Source organism: Drosophila ficusphila, unplaced genomic scaffold (assembly GCF_018152265.1).
Source record: "Drosophila ficusphila isolate 14025-0441.05 unplaced genomic scaffold, ASM1815226v1 contig_791, whole genome shotgun sequence".
In the NCBI taxonomy this organism is placed as follows: domain Eukaryota; kingdom Metazoa; phylum Arthropoda; class Insecta; order Diptera; family Drosophilidae; genus Drosophila; species Drosophila ficusphila.
Window position 1 is genome coordinate 17127174 of NW_025064737.1, and position 23363 is coordinate 17150536.

General features: G+C 41.5%; 1 protein-coding gene across 8 annotated transcripts in view; it reads left to right on the plus strand.

Moving 5' to 3' along the window:
- Positions 1-17181: 17181 nt before the first annotated feature.
- LOC108091947 (stAR-related lipid transfer protein 13) overlaps positions 17182-23363 on the plus strand; it is a 95001-nt gene continuing 88819 nt past the window's right edge. For 3 of the 8 annotated variants that reach the window (XM_017191341.2, XM_017191336.2, XM_017191343.2), the window contains exons 1-2: positions 17182-17431; positions 17943-18210. The gene's annotated coding sequence lies outside the window, so the exon portion shown is untranslated. Of the gene's footprint in view, positions 17792-17942; positions 18211-23363 lie in introns of all 8 variants that reach the window. The other 5 variants (XM_017191337.2, XM_017191338.2, XM_017191340.2 and 2 more) reach the window with 5 other exon arrangements.

Consider the following 23363-nt stretch of genomic DNA (forward strand, 5'->3'; position numbering starts at 1 on the left):
ATGAAAATCGGACGACTGTATCATATAGCAGGAAACACCGGTGAAAATATGGAAAAATAATTTTATGCATTTTGCTCGACATTTGTGATGACTGCAAGGGTATATAAACTTCGGTTTGCCGAAGCTAGCTTCCTTTCTGGTTTCTTTTTCTTAGAGGGAGGTTTCGGGGAGGGGAATTCGACTGGTTAGCTTCAATGTAAACCGTAAGCCGCTTGTCCGCCGACCATGTAATCCCGCTGCATTATGTGACACTTGCATGTGTTTTTATGGCAAGGTCAGCCCATGGCCAGTGTCAATATAAAATTATTAATGGCCAAGAGCTGCTGTTTAATTAGCATTTCAATATTGGAAATCAAAATTTATTCACTCGGCTCATCGCTGCGCCGAAAATTGCTTTTAAATCCGAAACAAAATCAGAAAATTGTTTAATACGATTTGCGACATATCAGAAATGTATAATCTCAGCCTTGCAGCTTTAAGCTAAATTGCAGTTGCTGCTGCCCCAAAGCCAAGTCGTGAGTCAGGCGGCAATTTATTTTCGCCGAATTAAATGCAAATTGACAGTTCCAATTGCATTCTAAAGGTAAAAAAAATACACACAGCATACGGGCAAAATCGAAAATCCAAAATCGAAATCCAAATGCAAATCGTGTTTCTTTGTTGTTTTGCAATTAATCAATTAGGCGCAGCCCCGGCTTCAGATTCAGTCAGTCAGTCTCACTTCAAGCTGGGGGATAACACTGAAAAAAATGTATATATGTAAGTATATTTCTTATTTGTAAGTTTGTATTTAGTTGAAAACATATGTGAAAAGAAATATGATTTAAGGCAGGCTATAGTTTCATGTTTTTTGCTACTTTGGTGACTAGATTTTTTTTGAGTGCCTTTTCCCGCTTAAGACCAGTCAGTGTCAGTGTGTCAGGCATCAATGCCCGCGAATCCGGCGCTGACGATTCATTGGATTCGTTGTCACCTCGAGGGAGCTGCAAGAACAGAGCGGCACTCCCCGACTTTCGGTGGAGCCTTGTATGCAAATGCGGCTCTTGATTTTTGCCATTTTTTTTGTGGGCCTTTGGATCTTGTGTTTTTCTGCATTTTTTTGTTTATTTTTTGTTTCTTGAGCAATTGCCCGCTGTTCTGGCGATATGACGCCGCATGCATAATGAGGCAGGGTATTCAAATGAGAGTTTACGCTTTGTTTTATTGGCCTTAAATTGCATTTAGCGTCAAATGTCCCGCGCGGCGAACGTAAATAACGCCAAAGAAATACACTCGAACACTCGAGTATTTTATTCTTCGTATTTTGCATAGCGCGGCATGAATAAATCTTCAAACGGGCAATCACTCAACGGCGACGGGAACTCTGCCAAAGGTGTGTGACTCACCTCACGAGATCTCTGCTCGGCTCGCCGTCATCATCACCAGTTCATAATTGCGATCATCCGCCAGTCTAGAGATCACTAAAAATATCTGCGGGGGATAAATTTAAGCGCTCGCCAATTCAAATTGACAATTTGGGGCATGTCTATGTTGATAGTATAATTCGTTTTGATCGCCGTTGCGCATTTCTATATCCATCTATACGAAGCGGCGACCTTGGCGATGCAATTGCCAGGGATTGCACAATTTTGCATTTACTTGAGACTTCGCACTCGATTGCCAGAAGTAAAAGTTTGCACAGTTTGCCTTTCCCATCCGATAATTGTTGTTTATGCAAACAAACATTCGATGAAAATGGAGAATATCCGGGGGATCGATCGTAAAGGCGATGGATGAGCAGCGGGCGTGTTAATTGGATTACAAAAAGTAACGCCCCCCGTAAAGCAGAAGGCCAGAAGATATGGTACAAACGTGCACGAGATGCAGTATCTTCAGATACCGATACCGATACCGATATGCCTCAGATGCAGATAGGGGCTGTGTAAACAGATATAGAGTGGCACATTAGCCGCAGTTCGCTGCTGCCACTGACGATGCCGCTGCCACTGCCGAGTGTTGAATCATGCAATTCAAATAGACACGAACGAAAAACGAGAAATCATCATTAATATATCAACGGCGAGCGCCTGTTGTATCTTGCAGATACATTTGCCTGCACGCGCGTGCAGTTGAAAGGCGTATGGATGACTTTGATGATTGGGAAAGTGTTTGCCGAATGCGTTTTGCAGCCAAGAGTGCCACATGCTAATTGCAGCATTTTCGCACATTGGCAGGCTGGATGCGTCATGCGTGTTGTTGGTTATTCCCCCCAAATCATAATTTATTAAGCTAATGATTTAATTAATAACTACAGGCCCATCTGCGAGTACTGCGCTGACATTAACTGTTGTTAAGCGTGTCTCCGTTTTGTATCTTTCGATCTTTCAATCTCAACCGCCCCGCAAACCCTTTCGGTCACTTAACTTCATTAATTTGCGCTGCAGCGAGTTAATGGTTTTTTGAAGGGCTTTAAAGGGCATGTGGTGTTTATCGGGGGCCCGGTGAAATTCGATAGCCAAAAACTCCGTGCAGTTGTTGAAAAAATGCACAGCATGTATCGATCCCCAGTCCTCCTTCAATTGCATAAGCCGCAGAGGGGCGAAAATTCCCCAAAAATCCACAAAAATTGCCCAAGAATGTTGATTAAACGACGCCATATTGAGTTACACTGATAAGTCCGCGCTGGAAATATGTCAAAGGGAATGTCAGTTTTCGGCAAGAATCCATCGATAAGACGGATCAGCTTTCCTTCGTTTAGGCTACACGCTTTTTATTATTCGTTTTAAGCGCCTGCTCTTAGAACTCCCCTTGATTTATGGATGGAAACGGGCCACATGGTCGTTCGCTGCCGGGATTGGCAATCATCGGCGAGTAAAAACCAATTTATTTTATGCTGGCCCACAGTTCAAGACCCCGCCGGACTTTCAACTTAATATATTCGGGATTTTAATGCACTTTTCGACCGGCCCGGCCGCATGCAGCAACATAATTAAAAACGTTGCCCCAGCGACACCCGAAAAAAAAAAATTATCAGGCAACGCGGCGGTGCAAGCACCACATTGCACCCAAAAATGACGTGCGGCTGTTGCATTATTATTTGCCTTTCTTTTGGCCAACAGCAGCCGGGGCATGTCGTTAATATTATTCGTCTTGATAAACTTCTGCCACAAGACAATCGAAATTACTCAATCACGTCGAGGAGGCTGGGGCTTAAACACTTGAAGAAAAATAATAAGAGGATATTTTGCCAATAAATTGTAATTAAGTGGAATACTTTTTTTTTTTTTAATTTTAGTTGCAAATTCCAATTTATATACTTGTCAAGCTTTTATTATTGGAACTTTTATACTTCTGTTTTAATAATTGAACTGAAGATACAATTTTCTTTAAGTGTTCTTGCCGTTGGAATTGGGAGAGTTTGGCTTAGTTGTTGCAATTGTTAGTGTTGTTAGTACAACGTGCGTCAAATCGCGGCCCAAAAAGCTGTCAGTGCCGCGCCTTTTTTCAGGTGAGCTGCCAGTCTGAAGCCTGGGGGCTTTGGCTGTTTCTCCGGGCTGCTCCCGTCGAGTCCCGGGAACCAGGGAAATGGCTCCAGGAGTCGCCTGTCGTGTAATTGATGTCAATTGCCACAGTGGTGGTGGTGGTGGTGGTGGTGGTGGTGCACCCACCTCGCTTCGTTAAATGCCAAATATAATTTAATAGGAAGTGAAAACAAGCAAAGGGTACAAATTACATTGCCTGCAAGTATAATGATTGATTTGTATCGGCTATGAACGAGCTATGAAAAAGGCAAAAAATCAAAAAAAATATAAAAAAATCAAAAGTTGCCATTAAAAACATATGTCTGGCTGAACGAGCGAATGAGATGGCGCGATTGTCGGCTGCCAATTTTCTGCGCCCAATTTCGTAAGCGCTTGAAGTTTGATACTTTTTCCCCCACCTCAATTTGTTTGCTATCTCCGCGGCGGTTTTTTCGGCCATTTCCGCCATAATAACAATAATTTGGCGGACTGTTTGCCCAAATCGAGTTAGCAATAATAGAGGGGCCAGAAAGCGTCTTTATTGTGTGGCAGTGGCAGGACCGCACAATTGCAGTTATTTGGGCAACGGCAATTGCATCATAACAATCATCATCGTTTCTGGCCAAATTTGCATCATTACGCTCACTCTCTCTAGCAGCAAATAAAAAAAAAAAACAGAAACAGAAACATTAAAAAATCCACATAGGTGGCATTCGACGGGCTTATTAGCCGAGGATTGCATGGCAGTTTGTTTTTCCCTTGGCGACTTTGGAAAGTCGGCTGCCGGACTTGCAGTTTTTTTTTTTCTTTTTTTTTTTTTTGGTTGGCCGATATGGCTGACTAACCTGCAGCAATGTGGCCAAGAGCGAAAGGCGGGAAAGGTGTCGGCGAATTTTCGGACTCGGATCGCTGGGTTTTAGGAAAGTTGTTTGAAGGTTGTGGCCACTTCGGCTGTTGGGTCATAACTTCCCATGTGTCCAGGTTGAGTCATCGCGGGTCAGTGGCCTCCGCCGCCTGCATCCACCCCGCTGCAAGTCGCATTGATCGGCTAACTGCCGCTTAATGATGACTGCCAACTTCTGCACTCGGAATTGCACGCGCACAACTCATTTATTTTGAATTGAGCTCGGTTGCCCAACCCTCAGTGCACAGAGAAAAAAAGGGAAGAACGAGAAAATTTCTATAAATATAAAACAAACTAGAGAGGTTCTCTATCATTAGTTTGAATAGCTGGACTGCATTATAACAACATAAGTTTCCTATTAAAAATATAGTATTTTAGCACCTTCATTTGGTTGAGTTTTTATAACTTTTAACATAACACTTAAAACCTTGGGTTTCATTGATATAAATTAAAAATATTTTACTGTGGGAACCCATTAAATGTTAGTAAAAATATTATAAATTTAAATAAAGTTTCCATTTGCTTTCCTGTCCAAACCGTGTGATTTATTTCTCTGCGTGCAACTGATTGTGTGCACGCGCCCACAACAAAAAGATACAAAACTGTATCTAGCTGCCTGCGAGCTGCGAGCCCTCATGAGTTTCTAATTGAAATAAATTGCTCCAAACTCCGGCAGCAGTGCCAGCATGCCCTTGAATTAGCAGCCAACTAACTTGAATTCGATTCAATTGCCTCGTTTATGCTGGGGCTGGATGGCCCAGAGCCGAGCGTCATGACAGCTGTTCGAATTAATGAGCCAGCAGGCGGCACCTGATGACCTTGAGAGCCACCCACCTCTCCGCCCCCTTTGCCACCCAACCAGCCAGCCAACCATCCATCTGCATCTCGAATCTCGAATCTCCAATCTGCAGTCGCCATCCAGCAGCCAAGTCGATTCGAATGTGTGTCAAATGCAACATGCAGCAGGCAGTAGACGTGACTAACCGACTTTCATGTCATAACTTTTGTGAAGTTCAAGTTGCTGCACCACCCGCTAAAAAACCACCACCCCTTCCCCCCTTTTTGTCTTCGATCCGCTCAATTAAGGCGCATAAATTATGTGCCGCTCTTGCAACGGCCGCCAAATTGAAATCGTAAATTAACATTTGCCAGACGTTGCCCGTTGCGCTCCCCAAAAAAAAACTCTGGCCATAACTTTTACATTTTGACCAAATATTTTTGCCAATTTTCACTAAGCCCCAACCCACGCAGCCGACGCCCGATGGGTGAATGTTGAATGCTGAATGCTGAATGTTGAATGCTGAAAATGCCTGGAAATTGTATGGCGGCGGCGGCCAGGAGAGCAGGAAAAATTGTCAACGCGGCGAAAAACGAAATGAAAATGGTAGCAATTGCCGTCGACATGCAACTTGGCCAAAAGTGACAGTTGCCAGTCAGTCAGCTTGGCCGTGTGGCCGTTTGGCCGTGTGTTCGTTTGCGCATTCCGGCTCCCTCCGAAAGCTAGTTTGATAGTTTTATGTGTGACAGTTGCTTTATGTTACAATTTCCAGGCATTACTTTTTATTTCAAGTGCAAAATTTATTGCCATTTGCCAAGGTGCGAGCCGAGTTTTCCACGGGCAACAGGACAGGATTCCTGGCTACCAGTGGCTAATCAGTGGCAATGTTTGTCGTTGTTGCCGCTGCCGCTGATGTTGCTGCTACCTTGGCTGCTGTTGCAGCAGTTGTCACTGCCTTCTTGGCTTTCACTGGCAAAAATTAGAAACCCATTTTGTGTCTCTTCGCCCGGCATAACTCCGAATTAGTTCGCCTTAGTCTGGGTGGCATTGTGCCGCTCAACAAAAGAAGCTCGCCGGAGGAGCTGACTTTCAAAAGTTGCTAGCTGAATTTATCATAAATAAGTTTTTATAACTTTAGAAAATAAATGCAACTTGGTATCTATCTTGAGAAGGCAAAAAAATAAAGTTATTAAGATATAATCTTTTAAAAACATAACATAACATCATTGCTTAATTCAAATAATTTTGTGTTCTACTACCCCTTTAGATTAATTTATATTCTTAAAAGTAACTATTGTTCTTGCTTTAAATTTAATCTCTGAACTTAAGTTTCGATAAAAGGTTATCAAAAGAGTAATATTACATATTTGAAGATGACATGTAAAATATTTACTGTTGTAGCAATAAAAATGAATATCTGTTCACTAATTACCTCCCACTGATGTTCCCGTGTGACATTTCTCTCACCTCCCAATTAGCCAACTGGCGAAAAGGAGCTTCTCCAGGTCGGATTCCACAACTCCCTCATCTGTTAATTGCTCGATGGGGCTCTCGGATTTCGCTGGCCTCCCACAGCAAAAGGAGGAAAACAGAAATTAGCCTGAAAAAGCGACGACATTGCATAATGCATAAATTTCTTAGGCCAAATACTCCTGCGAACGGCCTGGCTTATATATTTGTGTTTCTCCCCGGAGCAGAGCGGCTTTTCCCGTAACGAGCCGCCAAACTGCAGTTGTGGTAATATGAGACCAAGTTGGCCCGCGTTGGTCGCATTGGTGTTTTGTCGTTTTGCTCTTTTGCTGCTTTGCCTCATTGCTGCTTTGCTGTTTTGCTGTTTTGTTGCCGTTGGCCGCTAGAGGTTGTTGCTTGGTAATAATGACAGTATGTGTCACATTGCAACCCACACGCATTCAATTTTACTGCCTCGCCAGCAACGACAAAGAGGAGCCTGCACCTTTATGAGCCTGCGATTTGGGCTTTTGGCTTCGACTTTGACTTCAACTTCAGCTTTGGCTTCAACTTCAGCTTTACCCTGGGTTTTCATTTCACGTTGGCCTTTTTCCTGCCGGAGCGCAACTGTGGCGCAAATTTGATCCAATTGTGCACTCATTTAATCGTGATCTTTATGCGACTGTACAGTTGGATGTGTTTAGCCTTTTATGTCCATCGCTCGCCCGATCTCCTTTTTGTATTTTGTATTTGGCCTGCGGTGGGTGACCCACATAATTTGCAGCTCCACTTCGCTGTCATTGTTTCGCTCAATCCAGAGTCGCCGTTGCCGTCTCAGTCGCGGCCGCGAAGGCAGTGCGCAATAATTATGTAAAAAACATGTTAAACATTTAAGGAAGTTAATTAAATGGAAAATATATGTTTATTAAACGAGCCGGGACAGCCTTAATTGCCGAGTGCTCGGGGTGCCATGAAAACAGGACTGCGACGGAGAGCCTTTGTCTGGCGGAGGCCTTGTATTTGCAATCAAGTGCTTTCCGGGTTCAAGATTTGATGGCTTGAGGAATGACTGGTCAGATTCAGATTCAGCCCTGACTGGCCAAGAAGATATGCAAATTGGTTGTCCTTGTGCGGCGGGTTTTTACCACGAAAAAATCGCACAATTTACAAAAAGAGCGTAAACGAATTGCATATGAAGGTTCGCAAGACAGTTTAACAAAAGTATGTGTCATTAAGTAAGTATATGTTACTTTTATGATAAATGGAAACTGATAAAACTAAACGAGCCAAACACATGAAGTTCAATATGTTAAGTGGTAAAATATTTATCACTCTTAAACAAAATATTTTCTTTAATAATCCATCAATATATTTTTATTTCTTTCTTTATTATTATTATTTACTTTAATAATCCAACAATATATTTTTATTTATTTCTTTTCTTATTTTGCAAATCTTTGCAATTTGACCTCCCTTGCCATAAATTTTCCCACAGCTTGTCCCAGTTTATTTGACCAAATTAGCATTGCCCAATCGCAAATCAGCTTAATGACGTACCTCGTCAGATTCGTTTTTATCTCCGCCAATTAAAGACATCTTTTTGTTCGGCTTCTTTCTATGTTTATTTTACGCGGACAAGCCCCTCGAAAATCGGTTTTGACATTAAGGCGTACTTCAAGTTAATTTCATGCCGCATCACGAGCCCGCAAACTGTGAGGAGACACTCGGGTTATATAATTAAGCCAGTTACTGTAATTACCATAAAGATAGACAATAATTTGGTCGCGCAGAAAGAGTATGCAATTAGGCAGCGGCCGGAAGTGGAAACGGTGGGGGACTTTCTGGCCAGGTGGGGCTCTTAACAATGTCAAGGACACGAGTTCAAATGTTGGCTCAAATTGGAATTTGATTTTCGTAAGTTTTTGGTAGTTTTTCCAACCAATCGCCGACTTTGTTAGCCGGGCGAAAGCTCTATGCACCCAGTCTGCAGCCAGTCCAATGGATATTCGTTACGGCTGGGGTTTCGCAATGAATAAAACATTACGAAGGCGTTGCTCTGAACCAGCAGAAACAATAACTAAAGGCGTTGCTGCTACCTCAGCCTGTCTCCCGGTTTTCTTCGCTGGATACTTGGATGTTGCTTGGATGTTGGATGCTTGGATGTTGGCCAAGCGGTAATACGTCAATAACCGTTTAGCGTACAAATTGAAATTTTTATTAGTTACGGACGCCGGCCAGCGAAACAAAAAAAGAGCAAACTAAGCCAAAGGCCCGCCGGCGATGCAACGGAAAAGCGAGGGAAAAATAATAATAAAACAAAAGCAAAAACAAACCAGCTACTTAGACAGTCAATGGGAGGGGTTGGTGGGGCGGTTGGGTGGTGCAGGTGGTGCGGAGGGGGGAGGGGAGAGGGGGAGGTGGTCTCCCTGCCAAGGAAGCCACACGAATGCCGCTGCTGAGATATCGCCAGAGATTATGTTTTGTGGCGGCGGTAGCAGCTGCCACCATTGTTTTTGTTTTTAGCTGCTGTTGCTGCTGCTGCTGATGTTGCTGTTGTGCTGCAGCAGATATTGCCGATGTTGCTGTTGTGCTGCTGCAGATATTGCTGCTGGCCTTTTGGCTTTGTATCGCGGCGCTGGCATCTGTGCGATGTGCAACACTTGCAGACAACTTGGCGCGCGCTTTTTTTATATATATACCTACTTTTATTATACCCTTGCAGAGCAAAGGGTATTATAATTTTGGCCAGAAGTTTGCAACGCAGTGAAGGAGACACCTCAGACCCCATAAAGTATATATATTCTTGATCAGCATCACGAGTAGAATCGGAATACGTCTGTACGTCTGTCCGTCTGTCCGTCTGTCCGTCTGTCCGTCTGTCCGTCTGTCCGTTTCTGCCTAAACTAGTCTCTCAGTTTTAAAGCTATCTCGCTGAAACTTTCCCAAAATGTGTGTAGTTATTGCACGCAGTATATAAGTCGGAACGGGCCGGATCGGCCGACTATATCGGATAGCTCCCATACGAGAGAATGAAATAAAAAATTCTTACTCCGTTGTTTTTGATCAGATCGACTTGAATTCTTCAAGATGGCGTTTTCTAACTGTTATTGAATTTCGGATTAAATTTGATCAAAATCGGATAACTCTATCATATAGCTGCCATAGGAGAGATCGAAAAATATATATATAATTAATGGAAATAAATTGATAACATCGTTGTTTTTTATCCCACGAGCATGATTTTTTGAATATAAAGTTTTTTAACAACGTTTATATTGAGAAAAAAGTTTCATAAAAATCGGTCGTCTATATCTTATAGCTGCCATAGGAAAGATCGAAAAATCTATATAGAAATAAGGGAAATAAAATTATAACATCGTTGTTTTTCATCAGACAAGTATGATTTTTGGAATATAGAGTTTTCTTACGACTCTTGAATTACGAATTAAATTTGATCAAAATCGGACAACTATATCGTATAGCTCCCATATGATCTATAGTCAAAAATATGGAAAATGAATAGAAAAATCGTCTTAGCTTCGATGTTGTCTAGCCTTTATGAGTTTTGTTCGACATATTTGATGACTGCAAGGGTATATAAGCTTCGGCTTGCCGAAGCTAGCTTCCTTTCTTGTTTTTTTCTCATTTTTTTTCTCTAACTGTACATCAGCGGGATGGGTAAATTTGTGTTTAGAAATTAGCCAGGCGGCACTCGGGACACGCCCCAAAGCGTCTGTCCCGCCCCCACTCCCCGCCAGACGAGCGGTCTGTCTGCCCGCAGGTGATGAAGCCGTTGTCGTTTCGCTTGTCCCCCCAAAACGGCAGTTGCATTTGCATTTCCATTTGCCCCTGTCTGTGTTTCTGTCTGTGTCTGTGTCTGTGTCCGTGCTTCCTGTGCGGCTACTGTGGCAAGCTCTCTGCATCCTGCTGTCACTCCAGCTACCGCACTTGGGCCACCCTCGCAGCATAGGGGCACTCGTCGATAAGGCGTTTGCTTCGAGGTGGGGCCGCCGTCTTATCTGCCACTCACTCGAAGAAAATATCTGAAAGCGTGTGAGGCCCTTTTAACAGGGAGCTTACTCAGAAGTAAGTAAAGTTAATGAAGCCCAAGCCATCAGAATAAAATTCAGATATTTAATTGTATAGTAACTATTATCCATATTAAAAATATGACAAAAACTTTTTACATAATCGTAACTTCTTGCTGCGCTTAATAGTATTCACCAAAGACTTACTAGCTTTAATATATATAATAAATACCTTAAATACCTTGTATATAATAAATACCTTAAATACCTTTTAAAAAGTATGTTATGATGGCATACTTTTTAAATAAAATACATTGTGCAATTTAGATTTGGATAATAATTTTTTATGACAATAATTCTCTAAGTAAAACTGACTTTAAAAACTGAATTTCTGTGCCAAACTGACATCATAACAAGCTTTAAACGGTTCCCCTCCGCACTTTTCCCACCAAGTCTTTGGTTTCCTGGTAAACACACTAAAACTAGAAACATTTCGAAACTTAAAGGCGATTTGGTGAGCGTGATCTTTTTGCGTGAGCGTGGCCATAACGCGCCCTGCACTTGTTGTCACCTCGTTTTTATTGGCGGGGACGCACCTGAGTCGAGCTTTGGGCTTTGAGTTTGGAGAACGGAGCGGCGGGCAGTGCCTTTGTTTGTCTAGTCAGCGGATCTGAAAAGTCGCAATCAATGGACCCGCGACATGCAACGCGGCAGTTGCTAAATGGTAAATAGTAAATGGTTAAATGGTAAATGGTAAATGGCAGCCCGGCCAGCGAACTGGGTTAAGTGCAGCCTCCGCTGGCTTTTTCGCTTCAGCCGATGCCTCTCGACTTGCAATTTATGCATTTCGTGTTTACAGTTTTATGATTATGTTTTGCCTAACACCAACAAATAAACAAAACAATCAGCAGAACAAACGTTGCAACATTTTCGCTTCGGCTTCGACTTTTTTGCCCAACAAACTCCAGTTGGTTTCGCTTCGCTGCTGGCGATCAAGGCCGCTCAGAGCAGCTCTCTTTCAAGTACTATAAATTACAAGTTTTTCTTATTTTTTGTGCCTCGTTTTGTTTTTTTTTTAGCAAACGGAAACGGTCATATGCAAAAAACCCCCGATACTCGAGCGTTGGCGTCTAATGAGCTGTGACTGCGCCCAAATCTCAGCTGGCTTAGAGTTTTTTTTAATTCACTTGGCTGCCTTTCACAATGTCCGTTGGGCAAAATCTAATTAAATGCTATCGTGCTAATAATCAGCGAGCTTACGAAAGAAGAAAAAATAAAAACAAAAACTTTCTAAAGCCCGTGAGAGCGACGCCTTTTCCAATGCTATAAAAAATCGCTCAGCCTGGCTAATTATGAACGCCTAATTACAAAGACGGATGCCACAAGACGCTGCCACTGCCACGGCCATTTGGCCATTCGTGGCGTGCGAAAAGTTCAACACAAAAGCCAAAAACTTGCTGCCGAGCAAGTCGGAGCGGTCTTGAGTTATGATTCCAGAAAGCCAAGTCGCGCGTGGCAAGTACACTCCGAAAATTCTATGTGATCATGTCCACAAAAATATGCTTAAAAACTGGCGACCTTACAAGTAAAAATCATTCTTATTTAAGGAGGGGTGAATTTGGTTCTAACTTTGTAGTTTGAAAAAGAACAAAAATATAAATAAATAACTAACCACTTAAAAAAATACAAAAATTTAATTTTTAATTTCCTTTTCTTCCTATTTTCCTATTCATTAAATTTAGGGTTTCTCGAAAATTTTCCCATGTGTATTGGCGACTGCAAAACAGCAGCAACGTTGGCCGGCTGACTGACTTTTCCGCCGGTGGCTTGATTTATGTGGCAACTGTGACACGGCGAGCGTTCTCTATAATTACAGAGCCAGTTGATCCGGCGTAGACACTCCGGCGGCTGCGCCACGAAAGTCCACGAAAATATAATCGAGTGTGGATGCATATGGTATACTATATATACACTCGCACACACATATTGAAAACATCTACTTCTCCCTTTTTCTCTCTCCGTTTTTCTTTGGGCTGAGTTTTCACCACATGCTGTCAGCGAGTTTTCCGGCCCCCTATTTCAGGGTCTAATGTTGTCAGCAAGGTCTTGGCCACAAATTCATGGCGGCTGTGAACTTAGCACCCGCCACGAAAAGATTCGCACATTGTAAAAATTCTGGAAATATGAGCTTCCTGGAATGTGGCTGCCCGCTTGTGGGATTGTTGTTGTTGTTGTGTTGCATGTTGTTGATAGCCATTTGTAGACATCTGGTTTTGCAGCTTAACAAGACACAAATAACGCGAATCGATGGGAAAACAATGGAGTGAACTGTGCTTCTGTCTTTGCTGTTTAAAAAGAAGATAAAAAATATTCTGGATATCCATGTGTATCGTATCCAATTTATTGCTGCAATGGAAGTGATTAAAAGAAAAAGCCTGCATTTATTTTCATTGAAATTTGAAGTTTAGTTACTTGGAAAAGAAATATGTGTACCAAGATTAACTTGCAGGAAATTCTTTCCTAAACAAAACCTTTATCTTTGAACAGCATTAAAATTCCAGTAGTGGTTTGTGGTTTCCTAAGTACATACACTTTCGAACACCTTATCCAAGGGCTTACTTGTTAAAAAACCAAAAGAAAGAAACACTCTGAATGGGATTCAATGAGTTTGCTCCGGAGGGCGTAACAAGTACACAAAGGCAAAGGTAAAATCACCGCCGACAGCGGATCGCTGACCCATTTATGCAGATTTTCGTTGGAGCAACAATGGCTTGTACCTCCGAAAACCAAAACAATTACAACAACAACAATGACAGCCACCGTGCAGTGCAACAAGTACAACGCAACACTCTTGTCGCCCTTGTTTTTGTTGCTCTTGTTGTTGTTATTGTTGTGGTGTTTCTTTTAAAGCTGCGATGTTGTCGCTGAGAATTTTTGGTCATTTGTCATGTTGATTTATATTTGCTCATTGGCATTAAATGCTTAACAAGATTTTCACGCGGCTCTTGGACCGCTTGACCCAAAGTTGGCGGTAACCTTGAGCGATTCGCTTCGGTTCGCTTCCTTTGTCTCCTTTGGCCAAAAGCAGCTGACAAGATCCCACTTCTGGACCTAAGTTGACACAGCCTTTGCTTTGTTTTGAAACGGAACACTGAAAGAAATATTGATAAAAATATTATTTAACTATTTGTTTGCTTATCCCGTATTCATGTAAAAAACAAAGACTGACTTCTCTGTTAATAAAGAAGCATTGTTCCTACCGTTCATCCTATTTTCCCTTAATTTATTTTGAATGTCACTCTACGATTTCTCTCTCAGTGCTCTGTAGCACAGTTTTCGGGGGAGATATGTTCCATATTTACTTAGCCCTGAGTCACTCGTTGAGCCACCGCGATGTGTCAGTTTTAGCTGGCCTGCCGTCTGGCATTTGTAATTGAAGGATCGGAGGGACTTATCTCCCGCAGTCAGTACGCTGCTCTCCGCTCCCCGGTCAAAACAAACAGCACTTAAAATGTGTTTTCTTGTTTGCCCGCCATGTAACAATTGGCTGGCAGGCGGAAGTGAACTAGCCAAGGATTCCGAAGGCGAAAGGCAAACACGCGCAGAAACGTGACTACCTGTGGATGGTGAATAGAGCCATAAATACGATCGTTTGTCATAGAACACGGGCCCTATTCTGCGACTCTGGACCCTGGACACTGTGCACACCCCGGGTATCCGCCCATTAATCATGCAATTGTGGCTGCAACCGAAACCGGCAGCAAATTTTCGCAGCCAGGCTCATCAATAAATAATTTGCGGCCAATAGAAATGCAGAAATGCAGTGCGTGGGGTGGCGCTTAGATTAATGAAGGCGTCGCGATTAGAATCAATTTGAATTAATGAACATTTAAGGCGTCTTTCGACTTTGTTTGCCCACAAACACGCGCAGCGGGGGTTTTGGGTTGGCTGGAAAAAAAGATCTAAAAAAGTCCAAAGCAAAACAAAAGACTTAGGCAACGAACTTGGCGGCGGCGTGCGGTGTGATTTTATTTTTTTTTTTTTTTTTGGCAAAATGTCGGCCCGCCCGGCTGGTCGGCTGGATGGCTAGATGGTTGCTTGGTTAGCTTATTAATTTCACATGCCTCGGCCATAATGAAAAGCGATTTTATATGGCCCGGCCGCCTGCCGTCGTTTATAATCAAGTTAAATGCGCGCGCGTCCATAAAAACTTGACTTATCAGCCAAACGGCAAGGCCAACAAATGGCGCAAATGCATTTAGGGGGGTGCGGCTAATCGGGGGGCAAACGAGGGGGTATTCCCCTCTCGACCACAAAATCTGCATATCGCAACGTTTGGAGACAGTGCGACCATTAACAGAATGATGTCGCTGAGTGAGTGCAAAAGCGAAGCGAGCATTGCCTTTTTATGGCACTTTTCACTCGCTTCGGTTTCGGTTTTGGTTTTGGTTCGGTTTTAACTCGGTTCACCGCATTATGGAAAATCCCATACAACTTTATTGACCAGCTTCCCGCTGTGTGCAAATATATAACTCTGTTTATCGCATTTCATTCGGCATTATTTATGCCAAAGTGAAAAGTACTCATACAGAGAGAAAATCTAAGAAAAAAAATATGTGTATAGTATTTAAATTTTACAAAATTCTTTAATTGGTATTAAATTTATTGGAATTATAAAACTACAAATGATAAAAACAGAAGACTTTCTGTAATTTTATAGATTGTAATTTAAAATTGAAATTAGTAATTTGGTTTTTTTTCGGTGCAATCTCTAGCCAAGTTTCTCCTGCTGCCATTGGCATTGAAAACTATTCAAAATATGCCCGAAAATATCTTTTTGTTTGTCGATGTTTTCGCTTTTGTTGCGCTTACCTTTTCGCTGGAAATCAAGGAGACCAGACGCTATCGATCAGCATGCAGCACATCACTTTGGATGGAGTTCGTATTGGGATTAGGAATGGGATTCGGGGTTCGGGGATTGGGGAGCTCCTCACACGCTTGCTTAGATTTCAACACAATGGGCAGTTTCGATTTCAAAGCCGGCGAGAGAATCCCGGGCACGTAGATCGGGTCGGGAATGGTTATGGTATATCTCTGTGACGTTGATGCGCACCTTCGATAAGGATGAGACCGGAGAACACACCTCAAAACGTTATGAAATGCGAAGGGAACGAGAAAGAAAACGCAAGAGGAAAGCTAATTGAGGGGAAAAGAGAGGGAAGAGAGGGAGATGGCTGGAAAACAGGAAAGAGTTGACACGGCTAATCCTGACGAATTGTTGTTAGCCGTTTTGGTTCATTCAGCAATTTGATTAGGCCAAGAGTTTATTGTCCTTTAGGAATATGATTAATGATGTTTAATAGTTAGTTCTTGATCTACAAAGATTTTTGGGTTCTAATAAGAGCGCACATTTCATTTTGTTTTTTATGTCTAAAGGCCGAAACTAATAAACTGGTAATTAAAAGCACAGCTGTCTATAATTTTCACTCTTGTGGCTTTTAATTTGTAGAATTAAGGAAAAGACCGGCTATAAATGGTATTTACAGTTCTGGTTATTATACTATAATAAATCTGTGTTGCTTCGGAAATTCATATGCATATTGAACTAAATTATAAGGCAAGGGAAAAAATCAAAGCTCTTAATTATCATTTGGTGTTCTGATCTCAAGGTAAATGGCTCTTAAAAAAAAGGTACTTCTAAAATTAAATGAATTGGGGCCTATAAATTTGTTTCTATTTATTTCATTGTTTTATGTGCTTTGGTTTACCACATGTTATATAAAAAATTGCTTCACTTTCGTTTTGGTCCACAAACTTTATGGTTGGAAAAGTGTTAGGTAAGTCAATGCAGGCGCTAATCAAATTGAGACAACGAAAGTGTTAAGTCGCCTTCCAGGAATCGGGGGAACTAGCGACTATTAAATGCGTGTTGGGCCATAAATCTGCAGATAAGACAATGGCCAACTGATAAGAACTGGGGGAGATGCAAGTCGATAACCGACGAAAGAGGCTGCACAAAGACGAAGCCCCGGGTCGTAAAATCCGAAACCCAAACACTAAATAAGCCATAGGAAAAACTAACACTGGATTTTATCACCGCTTGTTAGTGTAAATTTACAAACACACAAATAGAGTTTTTCCAACAGTTTTTACTTTCAATGAACCGTTCTAGGGGTTTCCTCTCGAACGCAAACATGTTTGACGCTGTTTGAGGTCGTTTGCGATCGGTGCAACTGGCTCGAAACGAGCTGTTAGCGCGGTTTGAGCGCTCTCTTCTCTCTCACTTTACCCGTTTGTTGTGGTTCTTGCATGTTAACCCGCACTGTTACCCGCTAATCGCAGTTCTCGCGCATGTTAGCTCCATACAAACGTCGCTGTTAACTGATATTTATTCTTCTCAAACATGTTAGCTCGCCATACAAAACTCACTGTTAACCGCTAGTTGTTGGGGTTGCCGCTGTTAACAACAGCCGTTGAGTTTTTGAAATCGAACAAAAGTGGTTTGCACGCTCGAAGGCAGTTTCAGTTTGAAAATTTTTTTCGACGAAAGCGGTTGCTGTGCGGTTTCGCTGCCGGATTGTTTTCGATTAGCGGCTCCGAATTGCCGTTCAAAATATTACAATATATTCGTGTGTACAAAATTCCCGAGAGATACGAATTTGGAAAATTTATTTACTTAGTTAATCGTCAGAAAAAGAGTGACGAAACTGTGAGTGCGTGACGAGTGATCTTACGATTTATGAATGAGCGCGGGTGCGAACGAATTTTATGAGTAAAGAAAATAACCAACGCGATAAACAGAGGCACACTCACACACAATCGCTTTAAAAAACCAACACTCACCATTTACCAATAAAGAAATCGTTTGTTTTTGGAAAACACATAAGAAAAAATAATAAATAACAGCTCAAAAATTGCACTTGCAAACAAAACAAACGCATCGTTTGTGTGGCTTAAATTTCGCACGGTTTCTACACTTTTTCCCCCAACTAAAAAAAAAAACACTCCCTTACCCCCTTTTTCGAAAGCCAAGAAAAATAAAAATATAAAAACTACATACAGGAAAAAATATAAAGCTAAATAGTGCATAAAAATCGGTTTTCTTTGCGGTTCGGTTCCGTTTTTGTATGGTGTGCGTGTGTTTCTGTTTCCCCTATCTCTCTGTCTCTCTCCCTCCCTCTTTGCCCCACCGCCCCGTCTCTTTCTCTTTTTAGAGAGAGAACTGCGGAACGCGTGTGCTTTGTTTTCGATTACGTTTACTAAATTTTTTGTACGCCCCATAGAAAAAACATGACGAAATGTTGTCGATGAAAACGAGAAATAAATACAAGTGATTACAAGGAAATAAAAAAAAAAAAAAAACGAAACAACGAAAATAAAAGAGAAATTATACATCAGATCTATACGAAAAGAAAAGTTATGTGAATAAATATACAAAGCGAAATTCTATTTGGTGTTTATGGAATCTTCGATGGTGTTGTGAAACCGAAAAAAGAATATAGTTACAGATACTCTCTTCTTCTTCGAGCAGCTGCAAACGCATCTACAAAGGTAAATACAGCGGAGCTTGGGACCCCACGTCGCTTATCTTCGGGGGAGGGTAAACAGAGCGGCTTATCTGCAAGTCCATAAAGATCTGCAGATCCCGGGGTTTATGGGTGGCTTCGGGGCTTCCTAGAACGCAACGTCAGAGTTTAGATACATCTTGTGATTGTGACTGTGATTGTGATTGTCGCCGGGTTCGCCACTTACTTTCACTCCCCAAAATTTACCTGAGTTTCTCGGTCTAGACTCTCCTTTTTTTTTTTGTGTGGCACAACTTTATCTTGTCAGCTGCGCGCTGAAAATGATAGTGATAACCTATATTATATATGTTTACAGTTAGTTAGTCGCTGGCATTATCTGTGCGACGCGTTCGAGTCACTTTCTTGAGTTATCTCGGATCGCTTTTTTGGTTCACCTCTGATCGGTTCTTAACCATTTCCGCTGCTGTTTGAATTGTCAGCGGTTTCTGTCGATTCATAAATCATAATCGCTGTGCAGTTTGTTTACTCTCTTGTTTGGTGGAGGTTCTCCCCTCTGTATTTGCTTTTAATTTCATGGGAATTATTACCCAAAAGTGCTCAGTTTGATTTGCATACTTATTGAGAACTCAGATATGGCTATATCAAAGAATTTCCGGTTCTACGGTGCGTCATCGGTGTCGATCGTGTTTAACCCCCGAGACATTGGCGACCCGTTTTGTCTGCCATTATAGCAACTCTTGATACGGTCCGCCCTTTATTATTTTACAGCATAGCCACCTTATGTGTATATATAAACTCGTTTTGAGTCCGTTGTGGCTGTCTGCCTTTGTTGTTTACACTCCACATATGTACCGATAAGTATGTAAATAAGTTCACAGCGAAACACTTGTGCTGGGTGGTTGATAAAATAGCAAATTTCAGGTAAATAAAACTGAAACAATATTTCGGTTGCCCTGCCGTCATTCTTTTGGCTGGGAAAGACCCACAAGAATTGTATACTAAAAGGGGCATGAATTACATCCCCTTGATTAGCTGGAATTCTATCTAGTAAGGGATCTCTTCTAAATTTATTACAAATTCACAAAGTTAATTAAACAGCAGTAACAGAATAAGTGGCTAAATTAGTCAAATGGTTTTTAATAAAATAAATATAAATAATTCTGCACCAAATTCTACTCTTGGGCTAGCCACTTATCTTTTTCCTGAAATCCACTTTTATTTTTAAATTAAACAAAACAATGTTATACCCCATCCAGCAGCTTAGAAGCTAATCTCCTCCCCAGATTTTCTCTGAGTTAATTCAATCGCTTTCCCTCTGTTTCGCTGCTCGCAAACATTTATCAGGCGGGGCAGGTTCATCAATTTCGTGTGTGATAAATGTCGTACAAGAATTTACACAAATATGCATGTCTGCTTCCCCAGCTGCCGGGTACAAGCAGAGTTGACAAAATGATTTGTTTGGGCGCCCCACGTTTTGTTTTTGTTGTCGCCAATCTCATCAGAGCATCTTCATGATCACCGAGCGCCACCCTGAACTTACGACCAGAATCTCGGAGAGATTCTACATCCACGGTCTGGAGCCCAAAAACAGCCACTAATTCCAAACAATGTAAGGCATTATTTATTTTTAACTGAGGTCATCAGCGTAGACTCGTCTATTACAGAATCGCCCGCCTCTCTCTCGCTCACCCTCAAGAATTCTTCGTCTCTGCTTCTCTGGGCTCCATTCTCTGTTCTCCATTTTCCGACCCCCTACACAGAAACCAAAATATGATCTTTGAGATCTGATTTAATGATAGAAGAATTGGGTATCAATTTGGTTGAATTACATGCATTTCAAAGATAATTTTCTTGGAGCTCATATTTCGTACTTTAATGTAATCAACAACTCCAGATTGTTTAAAGTCTTTAATTTTCCGACAGATTATATATTCCTTTCTATCAAGTCTGAGTACTCTTATCAAAATTTAAAATCTTTGCATAGCTATGCAAAAGTAACATATTTAAAATAATTAGAATTTCCATTATTTTTCTCTGTGCACCGTTTCGAGTTCTATGGTGTTGTTCTTGTTTCAAAGCTAATGTGCTTGGTGCTGTTTTTGTTCAGCTGTTGAACTCGAACTCTCACCAAATTATGCCACACACACACACACTTACACTTACACTGATAGTGGGAGAAAGAGAGGGGAGCAGTTTAGTTGGGTTTACAAAGATCCAAGATCCAAGACCCAAGACCCAATGCCAGCGGGGCCAGCAAACATTATTTGAAATATTTATGCTTGACTTTTGCGCCTCAATGACTTTTGAATTGCCTTGCCTTTGGCTGCCAGTTTTTACACACACGTGTTGGTATCTGCATCTGTGTATCTGTATCTGTATCTGTGTTTTATGTCGGTTCTTAAAGATACGCGTAGATCTTTGTGTATACTTTTTTACATGCCGGCGCGCACATATGTTGCATCAATGGATTTGGTTTTCGGCATCTACCATGGCAGACTAACCCCACGAGTGAAAACTACACAAACATTAAAGACACATTAACCTGCTTTTAATTTGTCAATATTAGCTGGTCTTTGGCCGTCCGAGAAGAAAGGCCTTTCCCGGGTTCTCAGGCCACACTTTTCATTTCTTTCGGCCAACGCGTTGGAAAGTGAGGCAACAAATGAGATGAGGAAAGGGCAAAACAACGAGGCAATAACTCCGCACGACAGACCCAGCGTGTCTGGATGTCTGAACGTCTGAATGTTGACCTTTTCACAGCTGGAACCATCTTTCACATCCAAATCCATTGGGAGTTCTTTTCGGCCTGGCAGCATTTTGGCCCATTGCTCGGCCGCTTGTCAATTTCTGTCAGTTGCTTGTCAAAAAATTTGTTTGGCTGTAAAAAATGCAGTGAAAACGTTTAACACAGACCACATAGAAATGAAAAACAAACCAAATGGAAAAACAAAAACAATCTGGAAAACCAAACACGATTTTCATGTAAGCCATCCAGAAAATGATTGACGAACCGCACTGACAAGCTGACTAACTGACTAACTTCTCCGTACTTCTCAGTACAATGTGCTCACTTGTAGTTTTGTAAATTCCCCGTTTCTGGCTGCATAATTAACCTTTTGCCCGGACTTTTGAGGTATGTGCTATGTCGCCGTACTGCACTCATGTCCGCTTCGTTTGCCCGGTCTGTTTGCTTTTGTTTACAGCGTAATTTGTTGATAAATAAATGTGAAAATGCAAACAAATCGGTGAACAACAACCACCGTGCTACGCAATCGACGTCCGCTGACTAATGGCCCCACCAATCTATAGCTCTCCCTTTTCCTCCAAAAGGTACATATAAAGTATAGTATAGTATGGTATAGTATAAGGGCCCCCTTCCGTTCGACACGTATAAAAATATTGGTCAAGTTTTTATGGGGCTCTTCCCTTTATGGCATACTTGAAATTTTGCCAATTTGTCTCAAACTGACACGTCTGCTGCGTAGGTTCCACGGCAATTTTTTTGTCACCTTAGATATTGAGGCGGAGACATGTGAAGGGCGTCGCATTATTTGGCGCCATTAAAAATGAGCTAAATTAGCATTTCTTAACGAACTCGGTTATTAATTGCCGTGTTTCTATTTGGCGAAAATCACCAATTCATTCACACTCGCTGCCACGACAGGTGATCTCTGCTCTGCGATGATCTAATCCGCCGATATCAATTGCCGTAATTAGGCTCAATTAATTTGGCATAAAAGCGGAAATGGAAAAGTGCTGGTTCGAACGGATGCAAAAAAAAAGAGAAAAAAATGGCCAAGAAAACCCAAAAAAAAAAGCGTCGGAAAAAATTGTCTTAATGATAGACATTCACTTTTTATGGTCGCGCGAGGTGTGCGTCTTAATGGAGTGAAATTTCTGGTAATTGAGCGCGACGAGCTTTAGACTCTTGGGTGCGCATTTGATGAATTTTGAACGAGTCTATATATTTTTGCAGCAATTTGGCTGGCTTTGTTTTTGGCACGGCTCAGTGCCCCGGCTTCTCGGCTTCCTCGGCCCCAGCCTTCTTCCTCGGTTTTTGCTTTTGCTATTGCCTTAGCTGCTGTTGCTGCTGCATTTGTTATGCAAATCAAGTGCCGCCATATGTATGAAGCCGATATACTATATATACGTGTATATATATGAACTAAGAAACCGAAACGCTGCTACAGCCATTCGGTAGTACACAGAGAAAAAATAACACTAGAAATTGAGGATCTGTTGAACTATTTTTGCGACAAGCATTAGGCTGAAGGATCTTTTACAATTGTGTACAAATTTGACAGGTTTATATACTTTACAAAGATTGTGTTCTTATAAATCTTGTTATAATATTTTTAACGTTCAATAAAAATGTCTTGCTTATTTTGATTTTACGACTGGGTACAAAACAACTTTGATTGATGTATGGCAATGTTTTTATTATTAGTTGACATTTGTGAGGAACAATATTATATCTGAAGAACCAAATCAGCTTTATTTATATTTTCGCTGTGCATGGGAGCTATAGTTGTTGGAGCCGGAGATGAAGTTGGCCGGACCGGGGCAAGTCGGTTTGGGCCAACTCAGACCGGCGCACCACACAAAATTGAAATAAACTGAATCCGCGAACTGGTTGTGTAGGCAGCCCACGTACAAGGTCTTCAAATATGGCTCTTTATTTAGCCGTTGTGGCTGGTCTTTTCTAAGCATTTTTCTTCTATTTCTTGTGTGTTGGATTTTAGACGCTATAATAGCATTAATTTACCATACAATTTCATATTTATGGCCATTGTACGCTGAAGTGCAATTCGCTTTTAAACTTTGTTTTCCATTTGTTTTTGTTTGGGTTTTGCTTTTTTTCGTTTTGTATTTTGTATTTTTTCAATTTGTGCAGTCTGCAGTTCCTGAGTGAGTGTCGTGCTTTCTGTGTGGGCGGTTTGTTTACTTTTGCGCCCCATTTTTGGTTTTTAATTGAGTTTGTTGTTTATTTGAGTTACATGCATGCCGCCCTCTCGATTGCTCGCCTCCCAATAATTGATTAATTCCCAGTTAATTTTTATTGCAAAACCTTTTCGATTAGAATTTGTGTGAATCATGACTACGTGATAAACTGGCGTAAATAAATTGTTTGTTTGTACATTGTTCGTCCTAGGCAAGCGACTAATGCATATAAACACA